Source organism: Rhineura floridana, chromosome 6 (assembly GCF_030035675.1).
Source record: "Rhineura floridana isolate rRhiFlo1 chromosome 6, rRhiFlo1.hap2, whole genome shotgun sequence".
In the NCBI taxonomy this organism is placed as follows: domain Eukaryota; kingdom Metazoa; phylum Chordata; class Lepidosauria; order Squamata; family Rhineuridae; genus Rhineura; species Rhineura floridana.
In genome coordinates this window covers 51991297-52016524 of record NC_084485.1, presented here as the reverse complement: position 1 = coordinate 52016524, position 25228 = coordinate 51991297, and the positions used below count along the sequence as shown (strand labels likewise).

Here is a 25228-nt window from a genome sequence, read left to right as displayed (position 1 = left end):
CGCCCGCCGCAACAGATGTTCCTAGGAGCCAATGAGCATGAAAGAAGAGCATATTAGCTACTGAGAAGTGGCTGACTCATCTCCTTTCACTCTAATTGACTTCAATCAGCAAAAAAGGACAAGGAAGCATGTTAGAAGACTCTTCTCAGTGGCTAACACTCTCCCCTTTTATGCTGATTGGCTCATAGGATGCTGGAGACATTAGGACCCTGCTGCTGAAAAGGTAAAGGGCCTAAGATCCCCTGAGACACTGGACAACTACAGCCCTGCATTCAGATTAATATTGTCTGCAACTGCAAAAGATTTGGGGCCCACATGCCACTTTGTTTCCAGTTGGTGCATGTCCTGTAGCTTTCTGCTGAAGCCCTGCCACAAATGGGGGGAGGCTGTCTGCTATTGTTGCACTTTAACACAAGAGTGCCCCTCCATAATGTGGTAACATTGGGGAAGCATCCCAGAACACCTAATGAAGTGGAACAATGTGTGGATAAATCCACTACTAATCCACTATTATTGCATAAGTGACATGTTACAGATGTTACAGAGTATAAAATGTAAATGTACTGCCTTCAAGTCGATTCTGACTTATGGCGACCCTATGAATAGGGTTTTCATGAGGCTAAGAGGCAGTGACTGGCCCAAGGTCACCCAGTGAATTTCATGGCTGTGTGTGGATTTGAACCATGGTCTCCCAGGTCGTAGTCCAACACCTTAACCACTACACCACACAATAAAACAACCCAGACTGGAGGGGTCCTAAGCTCACTATCTGGACAGCAGACATGCAACACATGATCCAATCAATTGGACATATGAGCATTAGGGATGGAAAGATCTGTCAATTTCAGTTCTCTGTTTCTCATTTTTTGCAATCTTAAATTCAGCTCTGCACATTTCTGTAACAACTTGCAATTTAAAAAAAAATCCTCATGAAAATCCTCCAGCATTTTAGTGCAAATTTCTCCTAACTAGCACATATTTGTAGGCAGTTTTGACTAATGTATGCATATTTGCAAGCAAACTCTCGTATATATGCATTTTTATATGTTACTTTCACTCACATATTCATTTTTATGCACACTTCTAATATATGCATTTTTGTAAATACTGTTTTGTTGGGAAACTGCACTGCAAAATTTGAACAAGTGCGAATTTTAAACGATGGCTGTATTTTGTTTCAGAAAGTGAAGCTCTAATAAATTTGGCTTGAAATGCAAACTGAACTGAATTTTTCAGCCATCCGTAATGAGCATACAATGCTGCTTCATACTGAGTCAGACGATTGGTCCATCTAACCCCATAACCTTCTCTGTTCGTCAAATGGCTACCAGGAAGAAAGCTGTGGGGTGGACTGAATGAACAGCATACGTTGGCAAACCACGCTGCTGTTCTCAGTACACTATCTCTCAAGACATTGCGATCTGACCAGTGGAAAAACAGGATGTGGTTAACTTTATGGCTGTAAACGATACTGACATCTGTAGTGGTTAAATAACTGCCTGCATATTGCCACGTAGATAATGCTGTTGTACTATGTATGTACGTGATGTTATACAATAGTTAAAGGTCATAGGCTGTTTATGGAGAGAAAATAATCCACGCCTCCAAGCGGAGGTAAAATAAAAGCGGAGACGAGAATTACGAGGGAGGCTCCGAAATTGAACTCTGGTCTCACCGTGTCTCACTGTGTCGTGATATCTACATCTGGTGACCTCGACGTGATTCAGAACAAACACCCTCGTACCCACTGGCAGGATCAGCCAACGGTGCACCTCAGCGTACAGCTCCCATTCGTGAGTATGGGGGGGGAATTGTCAGCTCAGCAGAAGGTTCATGCACAAGAGCTACAAAAAATTTTAAAACAGGATACCTCAGCTTTTATAAGTCGTTCTCACATTGAATCATTGTTAAAAACAATTCAATGTCAATGTCCATGGTATCCAGAGCAAGGATCACTACGTCAGTCAGATTGGATAAAGATAGGGAGAAAATTACATGAAGAACCAAGAGCACCTATTCACCATCTCTTATTATGGCAAAAGTGTGCTGAGGCCATTAGTCATTTAGGGATAAAAGAGACATCGCTGTTTGCCAATTCTGACCAGAAAACTCCTCTTTATCCCCAACTTTCTTTACCTACACCTGAAAAGGATATTGAGAAATTTGTAAATGCTCCTCCATATAGCCCTCCAGTCCAACAAGAACAGGTTACTGGGAAGGTTAAAGCAGCCATAGCTCAGGCTGCAGCCTCAGGATTATTATCTATGGAAGAAATGGGAGACTGGGAGGGTACAATTTCAGCTTTTCCCGTTACATATCAGCCAGATCCTAATAATGCTAATAATCGCATAGCAACTTGGACAGCTCTTCCGTTTTCTGTTATTAGAGAAATAAATAAGGCAGTAAGAGAATATGGGATTACGGCTAATTATGTACAAGGGATGTTGGAAGGAGTAGCTACTGGATATAACATGATCCCTCAAGATTGGAAGGATCTCTTTAGGATGATTTTGACTCCTTCGCAATATGTAGTTTGGGACCAAGAATTTAGACATGCTGCTATAGCAGCTGGGGATGCTAATATCATTCCCGAGCAAATTTATGGGTCAGGTAATTTTGCTACCATAGCACAACAAGGGGTATTGCCTGAAGCCGCATTTCATCGAACTGCTGAGTGTATACAGAAAGCATTTAAAAAGGTGCCTGCTGGGAAAGAACCCTTACGTTCTTTTACGAATGTACGGCAGCAAGCAACAGAGCCCTATTTTCAGTTTGTTGACCGTTTGAAAGAGGCTCTGACACGGCAGGTTGATAACCCTCAGGCACAAGGGGAATTATTGTTAAAATTAGCTTACGAGAATTCTAACACAGACTGTAAAAAGATTTTGAAAAACATTATTCATAGACCGCAATATGAATTGGGAGACATGATTCAAGCTTGTGCAGAGGTAGGTACACATGTTCATGCCATGACATTGTTAGCTGGGGCATTAAGACAGGGTAACAAACCTACAGGCAATTGTTTTAATTGTCAAAAGCCTGGTCATTTCAGAAGGGAATGTCGGGCTCCTGGCGGAGGAGCATTTAAAGGTGGGGGCACTGTTACAAACCGGCCAAAGAAAATCTGTCCGAAATGTAAAAAGGGTTATCATTGGGCTAATCAGTGTCGTTCAGCTCCCATTACCAATACCAATGTGTCTTCCCGTCCTATTGAGGGAAACTGAACTTGGGGCAGGCTTCCAGCCCCGAATCTCAAGGAAGTGTACCCACCCCTGCTACTCAAGGAAGCGCTGGAATTGATTTAATACATGCAGAGTCAAAAGATGTTCCTTTGCCTGGAGCAGTTCTTTTAATGCCTACCACACTCACTGGCCCTTTACCAGAAGGCACCGTAGGCCTTGTACTACCGCGATCCTCTGCTTCCAAGAATAATATAATGGTGGTACCTGGTGTTATTGATTCTGATTATCAGGGAATTATTTATATTCAGTATTGGAGTCACCTTCCCCTTCAGTTGAAGAAGGGAGATTCTTTTGCGCAACTATTGTTATTGCCATATCGTCTTTTCACATCGAACACTTCCTCCCAAAAACGTACTGGTGGATTCGGATCTACAAGGACGAAATCGCCGAGTGTGAGTATTTCAGGTAATCCTTTCCATCCACAGGTAGCTGCAGTACTGGCAGAAGTGACCAGGGAGAAACCGGTTCGTAAGTATTGTTTAAACAATGTTATTTTTGAAGGTATTATAGATTCTGGGGCAGATGTCACAGTAATTGCTGAACATAACTGGCCATCCTCTTGGCCAGTAGAAGTGGCCCCTTCTGTGTGGGGAGTGGGCGGAGCTCAGGATTCAAAACGGAGTAAGGATTGGATACAAGTTGTTGCTCTTGATGGTGATCGTATAGCCCACATTCGCCCTTGTATTTTGGACATTTCAGTAAATCTGTGGGGAAGGGATTTACTGGAGCAATTCCAGACCACCATTGTTATTAATGATTAGCCAACAAAAGGCAGCTCTTCCTTTACAATGGAAGACAGACATACCCATTTGGGTAGAACAATGGCCCTTACCCAAAGAAAAATTAGAAGCTCTGCACCAACTGGTAAAGGAGCAACTGGAAGCTGATCATATAGCAGAAAGTAATAGCCCTTATAACACCCCAGTGTTTGTGATTAAAAAGAAATCTGGAAAGTGGAGGCTCTTACATGATTTACGAGAAATAAATAAATTAATTGTGCCCATGGGTCCGCTACAATGTGGGACGCCTAATCCAAATTTAATTCCATATGACTATTCCTTAGCTATTATAGACCTGAAAGATTGCTTTTTCACAATACCGTTACAAGCGCAAGACGCACCGAAATTTGCGTTTACTGTTCCCGTATATAATAACTCTGGCCCTGCGCAACGATATCAATGGAAAGTGCTACCTCAGGGCATGTTAAATAGTCCAACCCTATGTCAACAGTTTGTAGACATGGCCCTGCGACCCTTTCGGGCTCAATACCCTACATTATTGGTCTACCATTATATGGATGACATCTTGGTGGCTGGGAGAACCCTCCCATCTATGTGGCAACAACACCTTACTGATCATTTGTCACAGTCAGGGTTGCAGATTGCCCCTGAAAAGGTACAACTCAAAGAACCATTTCTGTATTTAGGACATAAATTAATGCAATCCTACTCCACTCCTGTATTGCCCTGTCTTACTTTGTCAATGAAGCCAACTTATGTAGAACTACAACAATTCTTGGGTTCTATTAATTGGATTCGACCATATTGTAAACTTACCACTCAAGACATGGGGCCTTTATTTGAATGTTTAAAACAAGGACGTCAACCTGCAGATATTATTACTTTAACGGAACAGGCAAGGCAATCCCTAGAATTAGTTTCTACAACGTTAAAAGCTATTTGGGTGGATCGACAAATATTGAATAAACCACTGATTTTATTTGTTTTATTTGATGGAAGCCAACTTTTTGCTGCACTCACTCAGGAGTCAGGCTCCAATGCTACACATATAATAGAGTGGCTTTACTTAGCCCATACACCAAAGTCATCTATCACAACTTTGCCAATGCAAGCAGCAGAAATAATCCAAAAAGCACGATTACGATCAAGGCAATTATTAGGTATCGATCCGGTTGAAATTTCGTTGCCTCTTAAACTTTACACATGGGAAAATGCTGTTGCGCTTTCTGATGACCTTCAATGGGCTTTAGTCTCTTATTTGGGCACAATTTCATGTCGTTCCTCATCAGATCCACGGCTTCAAATTACACAAAAAATTCCTATCCAGTTTCAATCTGTAATCAGTTTACAACCCTTACCTGCGGTCACGGTCTATACTGATGGCAGTCCAACTAGAGGGGTTGTTGCATGGCACGAGCAGGGGGTTTGGAAGACAATTTTTACCTTACCCCAAACTTCCGCTCAGAGATCTGAGTTGGCCGCTGTTAGTATGGCGCTGTTGACTTTTGCAGATCAGGAGGTTAACATTATTACCGATAGTCTTTATGTTAAGAATGTTGTACTTGCATTACCCGGTAGTTATGTCTCTCCCATGCTGGACACTAATCTACTTGCTCTTATGCTTACACTTCAAAAACTCATACATACTCGGTCTTGTCGATTTGCTATATTTCATATTCGCAGTCATCAACCTTTCCCAGGATTGTTAACAGAAGGTAATCAATATGCTGATCAGGCTCTTCGTGCCCTCCTTTGCACACCCATAGAAAGTCATGCCCTTCATCATCAAAATGCTAAAGCACTCCAGAAGCAATTCCATCTTACTGCCCAGGAAGCCTCTGCCATTATTCAACAATGTCCCCAATGCACACAGTTAACTCTATCCCCAGAACCAGGAGTGAACCCACGAGGTCTCATAGTTAACCAGTTGTGGCAAATGGATGTTACACATTTTCCTACTTTCTCCCCATGGAAGTATTTGCATGTTACAGTAGATACATATTCCGGATACATATGGGTAACTCCTCAGAAAGGGGAAAAAACTAAGAATGTTATTAATCATGTCATTCGTTCTATTGCCATCATGGGCCAACCTCAGACGATAAAAACTGATAATGGTCCTGCATATGTTTCACAGCAATTTGCACAGTTTTGCACTAAGTGGTCCATTACACATTTGTTTGGTATTCCTTATAATTCTACAGGTCAAGCTGTCGTCGAACGTACCAATCGTACCCTTAAAGAGCATTTGCTTAAACAAAAACAAAAAGGAGGAGTACCACTGGGATTGGCCACCAAAGAGGAGTGGCTGGCACAAGTGTTGTTTACCATTAATCATTTAAATTTGTCTCAATCTCCCAATACTCATTTTTCCTTTTCTACTCGAGCGCAGCGGCATTTTCAGCAGTCGGAGTCTCTACCTGCCCCGCGGGTGCAGTTTCGGCAACTACCAAATCCAGAGTGGAAAGGCCCAGTTCCGCTTATAACGTGGGGTCGAGGTTACGCGGCTGTGTCTACGCCTGACGGTCCTGTGTGGGTACCTGCTAGGTGTATCCGGCCCTGGAAAGACGATGTCCTGGCACGATAATCTTAAGAATCCCATCCCTAATTTTTCTCTGCAACTTCAGGATACTGGGATGTCTTCCAGGAAGCGTGGTCGGAATGTTCCGCAACCTCCCGTGACTTGGGGCCAAATAAAGAACTTAGCAACACAAGCAGAAAAAGCAATGGAACAAGCCGGGGTGGACAAGACAACTGAGAATACCATTCTTGCTTTAATTGCGTCTTTAAATACAAATTCTATTTTTGTACTTTGCATTTGTTGGATTTTAGGAAGCGCCGGGGCTGACAGGTTGGGGCAGGAGTTGGGGATGCGGTTTCAACACAATATCTGGGTTCAGTTAGCAAGAATGACAAATGTGAGTGACTTTTGCATGACTGAACATGTACAGGAAATGGGTATGTTGGGAACATGTTTAATACCCGTATGCAAAGCACCTGGGGATATTGGGAACATTACAGGACTTGGGCGGTTCATGAATACTTCAGAGATTAAATATCATACTGTTTCGAATTGGGGAACTCCAACCTTCCAGCTGCCTGTTAATGCTTTTCAATTATTTACATCACATGTTGCAAATTCCATTAATAATACGTGTGCTCGGATGGTTAATTGTAGTCGACATAAGGTGCAGAAGGGATGTCTAAAGGTTGGGAGACCCACATGGAATTGTACACAGCACATTAACATATCCAGTATGTACGGACACATTCCTTTACCAGGTGGATGGTTTTGGACATGTGGAGAAACCACTTTTAATTATGTTCCCGCTAATATTTCTGATACCATCTGTTGCCTGAGTCGACTGGTTCCCATTTTCCTTCATAAAAGGGAGTTGCTAGCTCAACGTAGGAAAAGAGAAGCTGTTGCCATGCCGGCTGATTGTAATGACAAGGTGGAATTGCTTAATAAAGCAGAAAGTGTATCACTAGCCATCTCCCTTGTTGGACTTCCTGCATTGGCAGTAAGTAACAGCAATCAATTACATAAATTAGCCTGTAATTATGTTAAGATGATAAATGCCACCTCTCGAGCCATTGCTTTGTTAAATGAAGAGCAGGGTATATTAAGACAAGCTATCTTGGATAATCGTGCAGCTATAGATTACCTGCTATTACAACATCAGTTGGGGTGCGAAACTATAAAGAATATGTGCTGTTTTAATTTAACTGACAACAGTTTTGAAATCAGAACACAGGTAAAAAACTTGAAGGATCTAGCTAATAACATTTTGCAGGACGCCCCTACAACTTGGTGGCAGTGGCTTTGGAGTTGGCTGCCCACTGGATGGCTAAGTCAGATTCTTAGATATGCTATTCTTTTACTCATTTTAAGTATAGGCTTATGCTGTTTTTTACAATACCTTTTCCAGACGTGTACACCTGTTGCTCCGCGACCATTACGTAGTAATTACTTTTTGCTAAAAAATAAAAAAGGGGGAGATGTGGGGTGGACTGAATGAACAGCATACGTTGGCAAACCACGCTGCTGTTCTCAGTACACTATCTCTCAAGACATTGCGATCTGACCAGTGGAAAAACAGGATGTGGTTAACTTTATGGCTGTAAACGATACTGACATCTGTAGTGGTTAAATAACTGCCTGCATATTGCCACGTAGATAATGCTGTTGTACTATGTATGTACGTGATGTTATACAATAGTTAAAGGTCATAGGCTGTTTATGGAGAGAAAATAATCCACGCCTCCAAGCGGAGGTAAAATAAAAGCGGAGACGAGAATTACGAGGGAGGCTCCGAAATTGAACTCTGGTCTCACCGTGTCTCACTGTGTCGTGATATCTACAGAAAGCTTTTTCAATTGTAGCCCCTACTTTATGGAATAATTTACCACTTGAGATACGATCTTCTTCTTCCCTCATTGACTTCCGACGTCAGACCAAAACATTTTTATTTCAGCAAGCTTTTAATACTTAATTGGTGCTGATACAGTTGTTTTTAGGGATTTTACTATTATATGTATTGGTTTTTGTTTTATGTTGTTGGCAATTTTGGATTATGTTTATTGTACGCCGCTCTGAATTCCGAATTTCGGAACTAGGGCGGGATATAAAAATTTTAAATAAATAAATAAAAATAAATAAAAATAAATATTGACTCAATTCCAACTGCCAGCAGTTCTTCACATTGTTGTAAGGAAAAGGTGTTTTCCAGTCCTGCTATCTGGGATCCTTAAAATGGAGATGCCAGGGATGGAATATGCATGCAAAATGTGTGTCCTTCTCCTGAGCTACGGCCTCGCCCAGGCCTGTACATCCCTACTGCATTCGTCAGTGTCTGCTTCCTGAAGGACAAAAGGGGAAACTATTCTGAAGCTTCCTCCTTTCTGGCTATAGTATACTTGGCTGAATAAGAGAATTGCATTGACTTTGTCAATGATGTTAGAAAGGCAGGTTTCAGGATGCACAAAAATGGGTAAGGAGTAGGAATGATCCTTTAATGTGTCTTTGGAATGCTGTATCGTAAGCCTGATGAACCCACCTACCTCACCCCCGGTTACTGCAGTACAGTCAAGCAGCTGATTGTGTGTACATTGCCTCTGGCCCTAGATTTCATGAGATTATGATTCACACAATGGCCATGCCCACGAGATGCAAAAGAAAGAAAAAAGAGCACAGGCAAATCCTACAAATGGGCATGACAAGGAGAAAATGGTCCAGCCTCCTTGCTCATTTCTCATGCAACAAAGACCATGAAAAGCCAACCTGTGGAAAGAGATGAGCTTAAACCAAGTTATTTGCAAAATAGAAGTGAAAGGGCAAGGATTTTATTCACCAGCTGGCTTTTGAGTCATGCTTTGATTGCAAAATCTCTTCCTAGGCTTGTAATAATTGTGCATTTACCCCATCCATCCACTTGGGATTATTGCAAGCCAGAACAAACAGGTCAGACTTCACGTGGCATCTCAAATTAAGTCACTAGGTTATGAGTTTAGGGAGGGAATTCCATTATTTCAACATTGCCGCTGAGAAGGCCTAGTCTACAGGAGTCATCTGCCTACTTAAGAAGCTGGCATACCTAGAAAAGGGCCTTCAATGAAGATTTTAATCACCAGGCAGATTCATGCAGAGAAAGGCCACCCTTTAGATACCCTAGTTGAGAGATAGGGAATACGTTGCCTTTTAGATGAAGGGAATTATAGTCCAACAACACAGGAGGGACACAGGTTCTCCATCCCTGCCCTAGTCCCAAGCTGTATAGGGCTTTAAAGGCCAAAGTCAGCATCTTCAGTTGAGCCCAGAAACAAACTGGTAGCCTGTCCAACTCTTTCAGTATTTCCAGGGATCCTGCTACATCTCCTCCTCCCAACTATAGAGGAAGGCTATGTCTCAGTGGTAGAGCATCCGCCTTGCATGCAGAACGCCCCAGGTTCAAACCCTGGCATCTTCAGGCAGGGCTGGAAAGGATATCTGTCTGAAATCTTGGAGAACTACCTGCCAATCAGTGTAGACAATACTAAGGTAGATGAACCAACGATCTGGCCCAGTATGAAGCAGATTCATATGCTCGTAACTTCTAGGCTACACATTTTCTAGAGTTTATACAATCTGTGTTACTGTGTATCAGATAATTTGGCTTATCCATCCTGACAGACCACGACAGGGTCTACTATGATCATCCTGCAACAGCTCCCTCCTACAGCCTACTGGGATGAAAAAATAAGAACCCACCCCCAGAATGTAAGGAGTAGGGGGCTTAGGGCAATGATCCAATGTGCTTCAAAGGAAGACCTATGGAGGAGGGAATGGGTAACTGTGAGATCAGTATGCCCAGGATGATACAGCCCAGTGGGAGTGTGTGATGGATTCAAATAAAGGAGTTGTTGTCCCTGTGATGTTTATGTTTAAAAATAAAGGTAGCTTTGTCATAACATGGCATCAGAAGCTGTGAAGCTCCTCTGCAGAGGCTGTTGAAGCAGCCAAGGCTTTTTAGAAAAAGGTGAGAAAAAGACTCAGAGATGCCCTGCTGGAAAGGCACACCTCAGTTCTAAGCAAAAATCCAGCTCTTTTAAAGAGATTTTGGATTCATTCTGGAAAGAATCAAATGCCTGAAAAGATGGAGTGTTAGTATGATGATCTTCACACAATGGGGCAGGAAGCAAACCTGTTGCTTGGCAACACAGCACTGAAGGTTTCCAACAGACCAGAAGCTGATATTAAGCAATGTTTTCTGAGCAAAAAGAAAAATAACCAGACTGGGAGAAAGGAAGATTAGAAAAAACCATGGAGGATTAAGGTCACGGAGGATAGCAGCCACTAGTCACAATGGCTATGTTCTACCTCCACTCTCTGAGGCAGTATGCCTTTGAAGACCCCTTGCTGGGAACCACAAGTGGACGAAGTGCTGTTGCATCAGGTCCTGCCTGTGGGCTTTCCATAGGCATGTGGTTGGCCACTGTGAGAAGAGAATGCTGGACTAGATGGACCACTGGCTTGATCCAGCAGCTGTTCTTATGTTTTAAGGAATTGGAAATGGGTTGCCTTCAAGTCGATCCCGACTTATGGTTACCCTATGAATAGGATTTTCATGGTAAGCTGTATTCAGAAGGGGTTTACCATTGCCTCCCTCTGAAGCTAGTCCTCCCCAGCTGGTCCTCCCCAGTCCTGCTCAGCTTGCCACAGCTGCACAAGCCAGCCCCTTCCTTGCCCACAATTGCCAGCTGGGGGGCAACTGGGCTTCTTGGGACGATGCAGCTTGCCCACGGCTGCACAGGTCGCAGGGCACATAACCCCTGAGCCACTCACTGTGGGGGTGATCTTTAGGTCGCCCTTGACACCCAGGAGACACGAGTGGGGATTTGAACTCACAGACTCTGGACTCCCAGCCAGGCTCTCCTCCCCACTGTGCTATACCAGCTGTTCTTTTAAGGAATTAGCCTTCAAGAAAAAGGAATGGGAAAAGGGGGGCAACATACTCTGCAAAAGTCTGGTAAGGCTTCTAGGAAAAGTCAAATAGGACCCCAACAAGAGCCCCATCCTATGTTAATCCATAGCAAGAATCCCAAATTTGTGGAGGACACTAGAGGAGCGTTAGGACAGAGTTCCTCCAAAAGCTTACTCTTCTAGGAGGGTGGTGTGGCAAGGGCTAGGAGGTGCAGTTTGGCATGGTGAGATCAAATACACAGACTCTCAGAAGACCTATTGACTCTCAGCAATCCTTTTGTGGAAACAGCAGGCTGATCACCTCAAAGCACAGGCTTCAGAGCCAATTCCCCATTTCTGTGCCACTTTGCCTAATCAAGAGAGATTGTGAGCTGGGAATGTGGTTGAGAAAGTTCTGTCTTTCTTGAAGTTCTTTCGACTCAAGGGTGGGGATCCTTAGGTTTGATGGCCAAATGCAGCCCTCCAGGATTCTCTCTCTGGTCCTTGGGACCAGTGGTGGCTGATACCCCTCAGGGCTGGTGGGGCAGAAGAGAGGCAGCCCAAACAGTAGGTGGAGCCAGAGCAAATGAAAGGCAAAGCCAACAAATTCTAGTCTTCTCCCCATCCTCCTCCCTGCTGAGTTCTACAAGGGAAACACAGAGACTAAGGGGGAAGAAGCTGACAGACAGGGCCACCTCCTACATTGGTAAGTAACAAGGCAGGCGGGTGGGAGCTGGCTCAGGGCAAACTGGGGCTGGTGGGGTGGTGCCCCACTTGTCCCAATGGACCAGCCTCCACTGCTTGGGAATCTCCCAGGCTCACCCTTCCCCACGGCCACGCACAACCACTCCTCAAGCAATGCTCCTGAACAGCCCTGCACTGTGCCCTTCTCAAATGTTTTTGCCTGGCTGGAACATGTCCTTGAACTGTGATAATGTCCCTTGCTTGCCTGGATGGAACATGGAGAGAAGCGTGGGCTGTGGTGGTGTAGAAACCACTGGCTTTTGTGTGGCAGGAATGTAGCCTACTGTGCAAAGGTAAGAGTCACATCTGTTCTTCCCCCCATCACTTTTGCCCCCCTCCCAACTACTGGCAAGCAGCCCCCAGAAGGTTGCCCATGAGGAACTGTGGTCCTCAGGCTGAAAAAGCTTCCCTACACCTTCCTTTACTGAAGATGCCACAGATGGAACCTGAACTCTCTATGTACTCTACCACAGTATTAAGGTCCTTCCTGCAGTTTATGCACACTACATGTACATGAGCAATAAGCCTATGCTAGAACAGAAAATTTGCTATATACCAGGAAATATATAGCACTGCTGGTATAAATTGGGGTAAAAAAACTAAGGGGTACATCAATATTCCATATTGTCATTGAATCCTTGAATCTTTGATCATTGATTTATCAATAACAAATTCTGTCAGACTAATCTTATTTCATTTTTTCACCGGGTAACCTCCTGACAGACTGTGGGAATGCTGTGGACATAATATATCTTGACTTCAGTAAAGCTTTTGACAAGGTGCCCCATGATATTCTGATTAGCAAGCTAGCTAAATGTGGGCTGGATGGAACAACTATCAGGTGGATCCACAGTTAGGTACAGAATCATACTCAAAGAAAGCTTATCAATGGTTCCTTCTCAAACTGGGGAGAGGTAATGAGCGGAGTCCTGGGCCCAGTGCTTTTCAACATTTTTATTAATGACTTGGATGAGGAGGTACAGAGAATGTTTGTTAAATTTGCAGGTGATACAAAACTGGGAGGGATGGCTAATGCCACGGAAGACAGAAACAAAATTCAAAGGGATCTTGATTAGCTGGAGCATTGGGCTGGGAAAAAAAGAATGAAATTTAACAGGGATAGGTGCAATGTTCTACACCTAAGAAAAAGAAACCAAATGGACAGTTTGGGAGATAATTGGCTCAGCAAAACTACATGTGAGAAGGATCTTGGCATTGTCATTGATCACAAGCTGAATATGAGCCAACAGTGTGATGGGACTGCAAAAAAGGCAAATGCTATTTTAGGCTGCATTAACAGAAGTATAGTTTCCAAACTGCATGAAGGTTCCCCTCTATTCAGCACTGGTTAGGCCTCATATTGAGTACTGGTCCAGTTCTGGACACCACACTTTAAGAAGGATGCAGACAAACTGGAACAGATTCAGAGGAGGGCAACAAGGACGACAGACAGACAGACAGACAGACAGACAGACAGACAGACAGACAGACAGACAGATAGATAGATAGATAGATAGATAGATAGATAGATAGATAGATAGATAGATAGATAGATAGATAGATAGATTTTATTACAGTCATAGACCAGCAAAGGCAACAAGGATAATCAGGGGACTCGAAACAAAGCCCTGTGAGGAGTGACTGAAAGAAATGGGCATGTTTAGCCTTGCAAAGAGAAGGCTGAGGGAGATATGATAGCATTCTTCAAGTACTTTAAAGGTTGTAACACAGAGGAGGGGCAGGATCTCTTCTCGATTATCTCAGAGTGCAGGACACGGAATAATGGGCTCAAGTTGCAGGAACCCACATTTCGACTGAACATCAGGAAAAACTTCCTAACTGTTTGAGCGATATGACAATGGAACCAATTACCTAGGGAGATGGAGGTCTCCCCGACACGAGACATTCCAGAGGCAGCTGGACAGCCACCTGTCGGTTATGCTTTAAGTTGGGTTCCTGCATTGAGCAGGGGGTTGGACTCAATAGCTTTATAGGACCCTTCCAACTCTATGATTCTATGACTTCAGGAGGAACTTTTTGGTCTGCAGAGCTCATGACTCTCATGAGCTTTGGCTTCATCACCATTTTTGCCTCCACCATCATTGCCCTTACCAAAATAAAATAAAAAGGCAGATTCTTTTCAAACTAAGAATTAAACAATTATGTAAAGTAGCAAACATATGCACATTTATTTGCTCTGTGTAATTTAACCAGAACACTAATTATGCATTGCCTTGGTTATTTTTTAAAAATGCTTTGGCACAGGAAACACAAAGATACGTTGGTATAGCTATAGGCAAGACTTCAGATGGACAGACTGGAAAACCAGAATTGCCTCTCAGCAGGTACCCCTGCATAAGTCCAGTGAAAGTCCTATTAAGTACAATGAAGTAACTGCATGCATGCCACCTGAGTGTCCAGGGGGGAGGCATTGGCCCTGGTGTCACCACCTCTGAATAGTATCAATGTAAGTACTGTTTTCATCCTTCTTAACATCAGATCCTTTCTAATCCCCACTCTGTGATTCAGCTCAGCACTACCCAAATCCCTCAGTATAGCAGCTATCCGAGGGTAACCACGCAGGCTCAACACAGCCTTTCTCTTGGCTCCAGGCCTGTGCTATTAAAAGGAAAGAGAAAGGAGGTGGGAACTGGCAAGTCTTGCCAAAGTTGTTATTATCACAAATCAGTAAACAAACACAGGAGCTCCCTGTGATCAAAGCTCAGCTTTCCTCTCTTATTGGCCTTAGCTACTCATCAGTGATCCCATTACGTACTTAACCCTCTTGACTAAAGCCTGGCCTCATATCTTTTTATCTAGATTACACCTTCAGATTCTCCATCTCAGTTACCATTGGAGGCCCTAGGTAAATAGGAAATTAAACAGGGGAAATTGATGGCTAAATAAAAAGGCAGAAGCAAGATGCCATGACTGAAAGGTGGGGAAATGGATTGAATATAAGAGAGAGAGAGAAAGACGCTTTGCAGGAGAGAAATATGAAGGTTTCGTTTAAGGCTGGAGTGGTGAACCTGTGGCTCTCCAGATATTGTTGCACTCCATCAGCCTCAGGCAGCATAGTCAATACTGAAGGAAGATAGGAGCAACAACATCTGAAGGATCACAGGTCCCCCATTCCTGAGTTATGGGGATCCAGGAGATGTGCTGGGCATGACCATCAAAGGGTGCATACATTTGGGCTTGAGTTTACAGGGAATGCACAACTAAATGCTAAAACATCAGGTGGATCTGCAGCTCAAGAGTTAACAGCAGAAAGTGCCCAGTAAGTTAACAAAGGGTGCTTCCAGATGGGTATTTATTGTAGTCAGTGTTCCTTATACATGCCCTTTTTTCACAGTGTTAACATCATTTCCATCAAAATGACAGCCCTTATTTTTTCACCATTTAATCAGTTAAAAGAAACCAGAGCTTGGAGCTTGGAAAAGTTACTTTTTTGAACTATCCATCAGCCTAATCCAGTGGCCATGCTGGCTGCGGCTGATGGGAGTTTTAGTTCAAAAAAGTAACTTTTCCAAGCTCTAAACTGATGCCAACATCCCATTTGCAACATCTCAATGACCTATTCCATGTGTAATGACCCATTTTATATATAATATTAAACCCTCATCCAGGAACACCCAAAGTTATACTGTATGGACCAAGGTGAACTGGGCAGGGAAGGACTGCTGTGGCATTAGAATTTTAAGAGTTTCCAACCAGGGCTGGTGCAAGAAATTTGTTGCCTAAGACAGAGAGCAAGATTAGTGGTGGGGAACCTCTGGCCAAAGGACCTAATTAGGCTCACCAGGCCTCCCCATGTAGCCAGCCAGGCCATTTTGGCCAAAAAACACTAACATGCCCTACATCTGATGTCAGATATGGGGTAGGTAAACTTGCGACTGGGCAAAGAGGGATTTGCAGACACTGCTGATCAGTGCTACCTGCAAAGTCCTTTGCAAGGCACTTTGAAGCCCCAACTATCAGCTACAAGCTTTGAAACCCCAACTAATCAGCTGGGATTGACAAGACTAGGGAGTTCCCCATTGGGAACTCCCTAGTGCAGCTGAGCTGGTTGGAGGAAGCAGCTTAGGAAGCATTTATTTCTTTGCAAATGAAGTGGTTCAGATTCAAAGTGCTGGAGGAAATGCTCTGAATCCAAAATACTTTCTCAGCGGAGGGGGAAATGCTCCATTTTTAGTTGCATTTTCCCCCTGCAGAGACTTCAGAGGGGATCCCTGTGACCATCTATCAGCAAATCAGTAGTGACAGCAAGCTTAATTGAAAGTGTGCTCCCAGTGCCTATCAACAGATTGGCGCTGAAAGCACTTCTTCAAAAGTGGTTGAAGTATGACATCATTATAATGTCAGGTAATTGACTGGTGGTTGGTCCCATCCACAAGTAGGCCTGTTTGCGGGGGGGAGGTTTGAGAAAAAAGGATCTTGCCTGCTGACTGGAACTAGTTCCCCACCCCGGGCAGCATGGTACCACCCCACATTCCACATACAGAAACCAGCTGGCCTGGCAGTTGAATTGCACTTCCACTCTGTTGATGGGTCAGCATTTCCACCACACTGGAAAGCATTTGGTTAGCTCAGTGAGCACAATCAGGCAACATGGCACACAAAGCTTTGTCCTCCAGTGAAGGGGAATGCCAGAGAGGCGGGCTCAGAGGGAAGCGCTGGGGGGAGCTGCTGTCACTGCCCTCCTATCCCAGTATCTGCTGGCTGAGGCCTCACTCAGATGAATGGTGGAGCCGGCCCTGTTCCCAATTGTGCAGAACGGGCCCATCCAGCTCCTCGTTCTGTCCTCCTTTGGGCAAGAACCAAGTACAGTGGCTGCTCCCTCTCCCCAGTGCTGGGAAGCAATAGTCAGGTCCCCAGTCACGAAAAGTGAGGGATTATGGGTGTCCCAGCCAGCAAGAATGAGAAGCTATAGGCAGAGGGAGGCAGATTTCAGAGGCAAAACCTAAAGGGGGTACCCAGTAATAAAGGACACTCTGTGGCTGCAAGGGGGGGGGAGCATCTTTCGATGAAATGCTTGCACTGGGTAAAGGTTGGTTTGTGGATCAGACAGGCTTGGAATGAAATGACTGCTCACTCCCAATGTCCACATGCGCAAGGAAGACCTTTCTTACCAGAACCCCTGCTTGGGAAAAGTAGACAGAGGAAGGTTTTCCTCCCTCTCTCATAACACTAGACCTCATGATCATTCAATGAAGCTGAATGTTGGAAGACTGAAGACAGACAAAAGAAAGTCCTTCTTCACACAGCGCATAGTTAAGCTATGGAACTTGCTCCCACAGGAGGCAGTGATGGCCACCAACTTGGATGGCTTCAAAGGAGTAGACAAATTCATGGAGGATAAGGCTATCAATGGCTACTAGCCATGACAGCTGTGCTCTGCCACCATAGTCAGATGCAGTATGCTTCTGAAAGCCAGTTGCCGGAAGCCACAGGAGGGGAAAGGGCTCTTGTGCTCAGGTCCTGCTTGCGGGCTTCCCATGGACGTCTGGTTGGCCACTGTGAGAACAGAACACTGGACTAGACAGACCACTGGCCTGATCCAGCAGGCTCTTCTTCAGTTCTTATCTTTGCCCATCTGGCTCCTCTATCCAACCCCATCAACACACCAGCTCCCAATTCCTCACACAACAGCACCACCACCCCCAGCTTCTAGCCTTTGAGTGTTGATGCCCTAAGCGCTCTAATCACATGTTCCCAATCCATCTAGGATGCCAAAGCTGCCCAACGACTCATCTGCAAAAGGCGGCGGATTTACAACCAACTTTTTGGAAGCCAACTTCAGGACAGGGCAATGGTGGCTTCCTTCCTCCCGGCTTTGGAACCCAATGATCCCCGTTGCGTTTCTTGCTCTCATCGCCACACCAGTGGGAGCAAAGCTCAGGACCGATTCTTTCAGGGGTGTGTGTCAAAGGGTCAAATAATCCCGCTCATTCTCCCCTCTCCCCCGCAACCAGTGAGTCGAAGCGGGACGGCTGTAGCTGTCTGGGTAGATTAGATCTCCAGATTCAGAAGAACAGAGAAGGTGCTTGCCCTGACCCACCGCCCACTTGAACTCTGGAAGACCAAGCGGGGTGGCGATCCCTTTTCCGTCCTTACAGCGACACGAGCGCCCTTCCCTCCCTGCCCAGTCCCGGATCCCTCTCCAAGGAAGTGGGCGACGCAGAGAGAAGGAGAAAGAGAGAAGGAGATGTCGCCCGCTTCCTTAGAGAGGGATCCGGGACTGGGCAGGGAGGGAAGGGCGCTCGTGTCGCTGTAAGGAAGGGAAGAGTGTCAGAAGGCTGGTCCCTGGTGACTACGTGCCTACTGAGCTGCTGGTGATTTCACCCGGCAGTGCTGTGATTTCCCGCTGCTTTGCACAAGGAAGCCGGACACGGTCCTTTACCAGGGGCACTTCTTAAGACAAAAACCTCCCGAATCCACCGTTTATTAGGAGCAAGCAAACGGTCACAAAACAGTGAGCAAGCTTTCGAGTTCTCCAGAATGCTTCTTCATCAGGCAAGATCTTATCAGTGATGTAGTAGTAAATTTAGAAGTGCTGGATCTCTTCATGACAGTCACAGCCTCCCCCCCCCTTCTTTGCTGCTGGATTGAGAATGAGATCTTTGTTAATGCCTTCTCCCACAACAACAGACTGTCCTGAGGAACCAATAAGTATGAAAAGGGAGAGTGTTAGCTACTGAAAAGAGTATTCTCAGTGGTTGACTCACTTCCTTTCACTCTGGGAACCTGGTCCCAAAAAAGTATGGGGTCTAAGACCCCCGAGACCCTGGACTACCACACCCCTGGATCTTACATAAAAAGATAGTAGACAAAAGAGGTATGAATTCATCCAATTAGTTTTGGACCCCTACTGGTGCTTTTTCAGGGAAATTCAGAGACACAATCAACATTTAGATGTGCTGCTCTTTCTTTTGTTATGCCTTGGGTAAATATAATTCACTAATAGGCAAAAAACCTTGAGGTTTAAGAACATACTGTTATGAGTTTGGGGGGGTTGGAATGGATGATCCCTGTGAGTCCCCTTTCCAGCCTCTGATTTGGAATGTATGGCATTTGGGGTGCCTCCTGTAATACAGATAGAAAAGCTGGATATTGGACTGCTGATGCCTTGAACCCCCTCCATCTTAAGCTCAGGTTGGAATGTGTGTAAATAAATAAACCATATTTCATAAAGACACCACAGTCTCCGCTGACCTTCTTCCCAAAGGAAACCAAACCCTGGATGAGCGCAGGGACCCCCAAAATCTCACTGCTCGGAGATTGGGGAGGCGCACAACAATACCTATAGCCCACAGACATTTCTATCAAACTTTAAAAAGTAGGGACGTTGGGCAGCTATAGTGCATGCACCAGGGGAGCAGGAGACCTGACCTCCTCTCTGAGATACTGTACTGCCCTACAAATTTGTCAAAATGGAAACAAAATTTGGGTTGGTCTTCACAGTCCCTTTTGCCCTTGCAACACAGGAAGTGAATTGGAGGTGGTGGGAGGGAGGAGGAGGGGAGTGCAGGTTTGATTATTTGCCTGCTTATTGAGTTCAATGGGATTAACTCCCCTGCAATCATGCTTGAAAATGGAAATGGACTGCCTTCAAGTTAATTCTGACTTATGGCGACCCTATGAATAGGGTTTTCATTGTAAGCCATATTCAGAGGTGGTTTACTATTGCCTTCTTCTGAGGCTGAGAGGCAGTGACTGCCCCAAGGTCACCCAGTGAGCTTCATGGCTGTGTGAGGATTCAAACCCTGGTCTCCCAGGTTGTAGTCCTAGGATAGGGGAGGGGAAGGAAGGGGTGAAGGAAGGGGGAGGAGAGGGGCAAGAGGGAGGGGATAGGAAGGGAGGAGGGAAGGGTAGGTTTGATCATTTGCATGCTTTTTTTCAGTGGGATTTACTCCTGTGCAATCATGCATAGGATAGGTGAAACTGACCTGTGGGAGGGGTACGGAGGGGAGGAGGAGGGGGAGGGAGAAAATTGGATGGGTGGGCACTGGACAGAGGGAAGCCCCTTTCCTTTCCTTTCCTTTCCAAAAGGAAAACATTGTGAACAGTATCATTCTTTTCCAGAGTTTCCCCCACCCTTTTATTCTACAGCACAGACATGTAGCCTCCCACCCAAATTTAAAGCAAAGCTGTCCCTGGCCACATCCACACCAGGCCTTTATTTCACTTTAGACAATCATGGCTTCTCCCAAAGAATCCTGGGAAGTGTAGTTAGTGAAGGGTGCTGAGAGTTGCTAGGAGATGCGCTGTTCCCCTCACAGAGCTTCAGTCAGAGCGGCTGACTGTTAAACCACTCTGGCCACTGGAGCTCTGTTGGGAATAGGAGTCTCCTCTCAGCACCCTTCACAAACTACACTTCCCAGGATTCTTTGGGGGAAGCCATGACTATCTAGAGTGAAATAAAGCTCTGGTGTGCGTGTGGCCCCCTGATTTGGCAAGCCAAGCAGCTGTGAGTCTGGGTTTTAGAACACTGACAGTTGGTTCTTAATGAGCATGCTCTGCGTTATCATTGAGTATAATGCTAAATTTCCTAAATTAATTAAAAATCAGCCAGGCATTTTTTAAACTTTTAAACTGCAGAAGATGAGGGTCAGAGTATGGGGCGAGGTCAGTAATAGGATTACAGGTACTCTGTGAACATGGCTGATTTTTAATGAATTTCAGCAGATTATGAGAACTGACAGAAAAAAGTCCAAAAGGGGTCTGCTTTCTCTCTCTTTTTATACTTTGAACTCTCAATTCTCTCTGACTGTTTTGTGTATCGCCATGAACATTTGGAGGGTTGCTAAGCAAGTGTTTCTGAGTTCAGGATTATACGTTTTGGAAGGTTTTGTTGAAATGAGTTTATGGGAAGCATCAGAATGACATGGAGGTATTTTCAATGTAACATTGTGGATGGTGAAAAATCCATGCTGACTATAGTATACAGCCACTCTTGTGGCTGTAGAAATATATCTTCTGACTATCCCATTGCTTTTTGCTTCTACTTCCACTTCCTTTTGGGGGTTCCCATTTTTGTTGATATAAAATGCTACACAAAGGAGGAGTTGAAGGTTCATATGGTACCTCCACTGCTTGCATTTGGGGGGGGGCAGGAGGGGAGCTGTTAAAAAACTAGGCTTTGCTGCTTTTAAGAATTTCATGTATTTCTGTGAGGTTTATTGTTTTCTACTTCTTGTTTCTATTGTTTTACTATTTTTAGCAAATGTCACTCCAATCTCCTAAGGGAGGAAGAATGGCATATAATGGAACTTTCATCTGCTTCCTTAAGGTCTAGGCATTTGTTTTTAAAGAGGTTCTTGGATTCTGAGCCCTGAGGAAGGCCATACAAAGCCAAACAAAGAAAATGAACTTCATGAGAGGTCCTCTATGGTGAATATTACTAGTGAGAAACTTTCACAAATCCCTCTCTTTAGGAGTTTCCCACAAGCTGACACTATACAGAAGCTGAAGCCAATGAAGTGATTTTTGATCTGGTGGCTGGTGGTGGCAGCTGCTCTCAGATTGTGCCAGCAGTGCCCAGCAGGAGGAAGTAATCTCCTGAACTAATCCCATGTACAACAGGTTCCAAGCTTGATGAGAGGACATGATTACAGTGCCTTTGGTGTAATATACAAAACAGAAAACAAAAACACCCATACATTTATCCGATACTAATGTCAATTCTCTGGCTCTGTATAGAAATCATCTCCCAGATTGTGGGCCCTCTGTTGCTGCTGTCAGTTTTAAAAAGAGGTAGAGAATCCCAAGCATGGGATTCAAAAGCATGTTTAATGCCAAGCCAAGATTTTTCTGAATAACATCTCCACTACACAAGTAACCATGCACTGCAAGGAGGGGTGATTCTGCCTTTGAACCACTCACTTTGTGTAGATTAAAATGTGTTAGCAACAACATCAGCAATGACAAGATTAATTATTTATAGAGCACTTCTGGTTTTCAAACAGCTTTATTTTCAAATGCTTGCCCTCTATTACAGGCCACCCTCATAGTTCTCTGTTTGCAGTTCCTAGTTCCTAATTTGCAGCTCCTACTTCCTTATTTGCAACAGAGTTGCAGATATAAACATGCAAATAGATAGCCAAGGTCATGTAAAAGTAAATTAAAGGTTAAAACAAAGCTGAAGTCATGTGCATTGTAATCATGTTGGGGGGGGGAGTGCTGATGCCATAGAAGGAACACCCTAGCATGTTAAGACATGGAATTTTATGATGGCAGAAGAATACACAATGTGTGTGAAGGAGGGTGACAAAACTAAGTATGGAGAATCACATCTTCAGTGAGCTCTGGGACACAGAGATTTATCTCCATGACCCACAGGAGTGGTAGAGAAGCCTTTCCCAGTGCTATCAACTGGCTGTCCAGAACAGCACAATTAAGCGTTTGGGCTGTTAATGATGAAGTCAAGTCACATTGGCAAATGACGCAAGGAATACAGCTGTCATCAAAGTCTATCCCTACCGTACAGATGGGCAGCACCTGTTTCCCTTGGGTGGTTTCCTGCCTTTCAGGAGGCTATAGTGTTGGACAGCTCTCCAGTGACAAAACTCTGCCAACAAGGGCCTTGAAGCCTAATTTATAACCAAATTTATAAAGCACATATAGCGGCATTTGAGGTAGCTTTCGCACAAGGTACTAAGAGCCTTAAGGCTTCTTGCACACTCTTTCTGCTTGGATGAATGTAATACAGAAGATACATTGAATATACATTTGTGGCAAGGGAAGGGTCACATTCGCAATTGAATTGCACTGGATGTGATTTAGTGAGATACACTCACAAGACGATATCTGCTAAATTATGGCAACTGCCATTTGGCTTCTCTTCTACCTGCAGCTATTTCATCAGGTTATCAGCCAGAGAAGTAAAATAGTCACACACACACACTCAGCCTAAGTAGGACCAATTGCCATTTGGCTCCTCCTCTCCCAGAACTGTCTCCTGCACTAGCCATTCCACTTCATCGTTATCTAAATTGTTATGTAATGTTATGCCAGAGTCGGTGTCTGCCTTTGCTTATTTTCCTCTTCTTTTCTTTTCCTTGTTTGACTTATGTCTGTTAGATTATAAAACATTATTTTGGATTCTAAACCACTTTGAGCACACTGGCAGAAAGGTGATACAGAAATGCAGCTAATTAATAAACAAATAAATATATTGTCCCTTTATATAGTAGATGGGATGGACTGCCTTCCCACTGTTCACAACTTTTCATTTTAAAAGTAGGATAAGGTAAGCATTCCCGTACTGGTTTTGCACAGTGGGGACAGTGCATGGTCAGCAAATAAATAAATAAACTTCTTGAAATGGCAGAGAAGTGTAGGAGGAGCAGATTGTTTTGTTGCTCATCAGACTAGCTTTTGTGTATTTGAAGATAGCACTGGATGAGATTAAGGAAGGATAGAATTTTCTCACATAAAAATATAGCATACAGGGTGCTAGAAAATGCCATGCCTCCTTGTCAAAAACACTTTTGGGGGGAAAAAACCCTCTGAGCAATTAATAGTAAATAGCTGAGCATTTCTGGGAGGGAGGGGTGAAACACCCCACAATTGTGCAGAAAGTCTTAAGTGAGTACCTGGAGCAGAACATCTGCTATCTCCCTGCTATTGAGACTACATTCTAAAGCTTGTAACAGTTGAGCCATGATTTTATCCATACTCCAGCCTGTTTTGCCATTGCTACAGCCTGTCCATGCCAAATAAGTGTAGTGAAAGGGCAGTGCACAAAGCGGATATATTTGAAACCTTATTTGGGGAAACCCGTGATTTTTGCCATGTCCTGAGGTGGCTTCTTGGTTCCACTTCCAACTCAGCATGCAAGTCATACTCGGTCATGATACTGTCACATATGAAACTGGTCCCTTTCCTTTTGTAAAAAGAAAAGATAGATTCAAAAGTGCATCTTAAGTGCATGTCCTGCTGGGATTCCGTATCCTTGCCTCCTGATACCACTGTTAGCCAGTACAAATGTGCAGGTAGGCATATGGCACAGACCTCTATGGGTCTATGCCACACCAGTATCCCTAAACAAGGGCAGGGGGAGACATGATTTGTTTGAAAGCACCTGTTGAACCCTCCCTCCATGTGGATATCTTATATGTCAGAAAGTATTTAAAGCAGTTTAAAAGGGATATTATAAATCATGCCTATTCTCATTTAGCGCATTGGACAAAAGTTTTCATAGTGGTTTGCATGAATGTACAGCCCTCTCTTACAGCTTTCCTGCAAGGATTAGAGTATCTTCTTCTTCTTTTCAACAGAACAGAAAGTCCTAGATTTTTTTTTTTATGGGCAGGTCCAGAGCTCACTAAAGTTAAACAGTTTTGTTCTCGGTTGTCCTAGCATGACATGTTCAGGAGTTCTGAAACTGCAAAGGCCCCACAAGCAGCAGATAAGCCAATGGAGACAAACTAACATGAAGCAGGGCAGTAGATAATAATTTGTTAACTCTCAGGCTGAACAGCCACTGAGTCATTTGCTTATTTCTCCTTAGCTGACATAATGCTGAGCCACAGCATCCGGCTCACAAGAGTTTTCTCAAAGCATATAAAGGGAACATAAACAGTATATGTTCCTCTTTTTGAACATAGCAGGTGCCTTCTTAATGTTCTTGGATTAGGCTCCATAGGCTCAACAATGAGCGAACAGAAAGAGACCTCCCTGTTTCATAGTTTCAGATCTTGGAAATGGGAATGGCCCAGCAGAGTCATTGGCAAATAGACAGCCTGAAGAGAGTAATATGGTTTGGAGAGCTGTTAAAGGCATTAGCTCATGGTGTCTGTGTGTCTCTGTGTATATGTACATATGTGCATTGGTGATACCATAAGCTAGGTTACACAACTATGTTTTAATGTGCCATATATTGTGCTAGTTTGATAGCCACACACCTGCACTTTAATCTGCATGTGCCAGAATCCTCTCTAGCACTCGAAACATGAGAAGGAAGAATTTTCCATGTGCTGGCTTCAGCAGAAAATTATGAAGTGACTAAGCTGGCAGTACTCAGTACCTTCTTTGGAAGCAACAACACCATAACAAGT

At 44.1% G+C, this 25228-nt stretch overlaps 1 protein-coding gene and 1 long non-coding RNA gene across 8 annotated transcripts in view; one reads left to right on the top strand and one right to left on the bottom strand.

The window, feature by feature from the left end:
* The window catches only part of NAV1 (neuron navigator 1), a 407211-nt gene that overhangs the window by 345335 nt on the left and 36648 nt on the right, over positions 1 to 25228 (bottom strand). The gene's annotated exons all lie outside the window — the stretch shown is intronic.
* Positions 1374 to 7221, top strand: LOC133386635 (uncharacterized). The gene is made up of 3 exons (XR_009763221.1): positions 1374 to 1793; positions 3668 to 3710; positions 6375 to 7221. It is a non-coding gene; the product is annotated as an uncharacterized LOC133386635 (long non-coding RNA).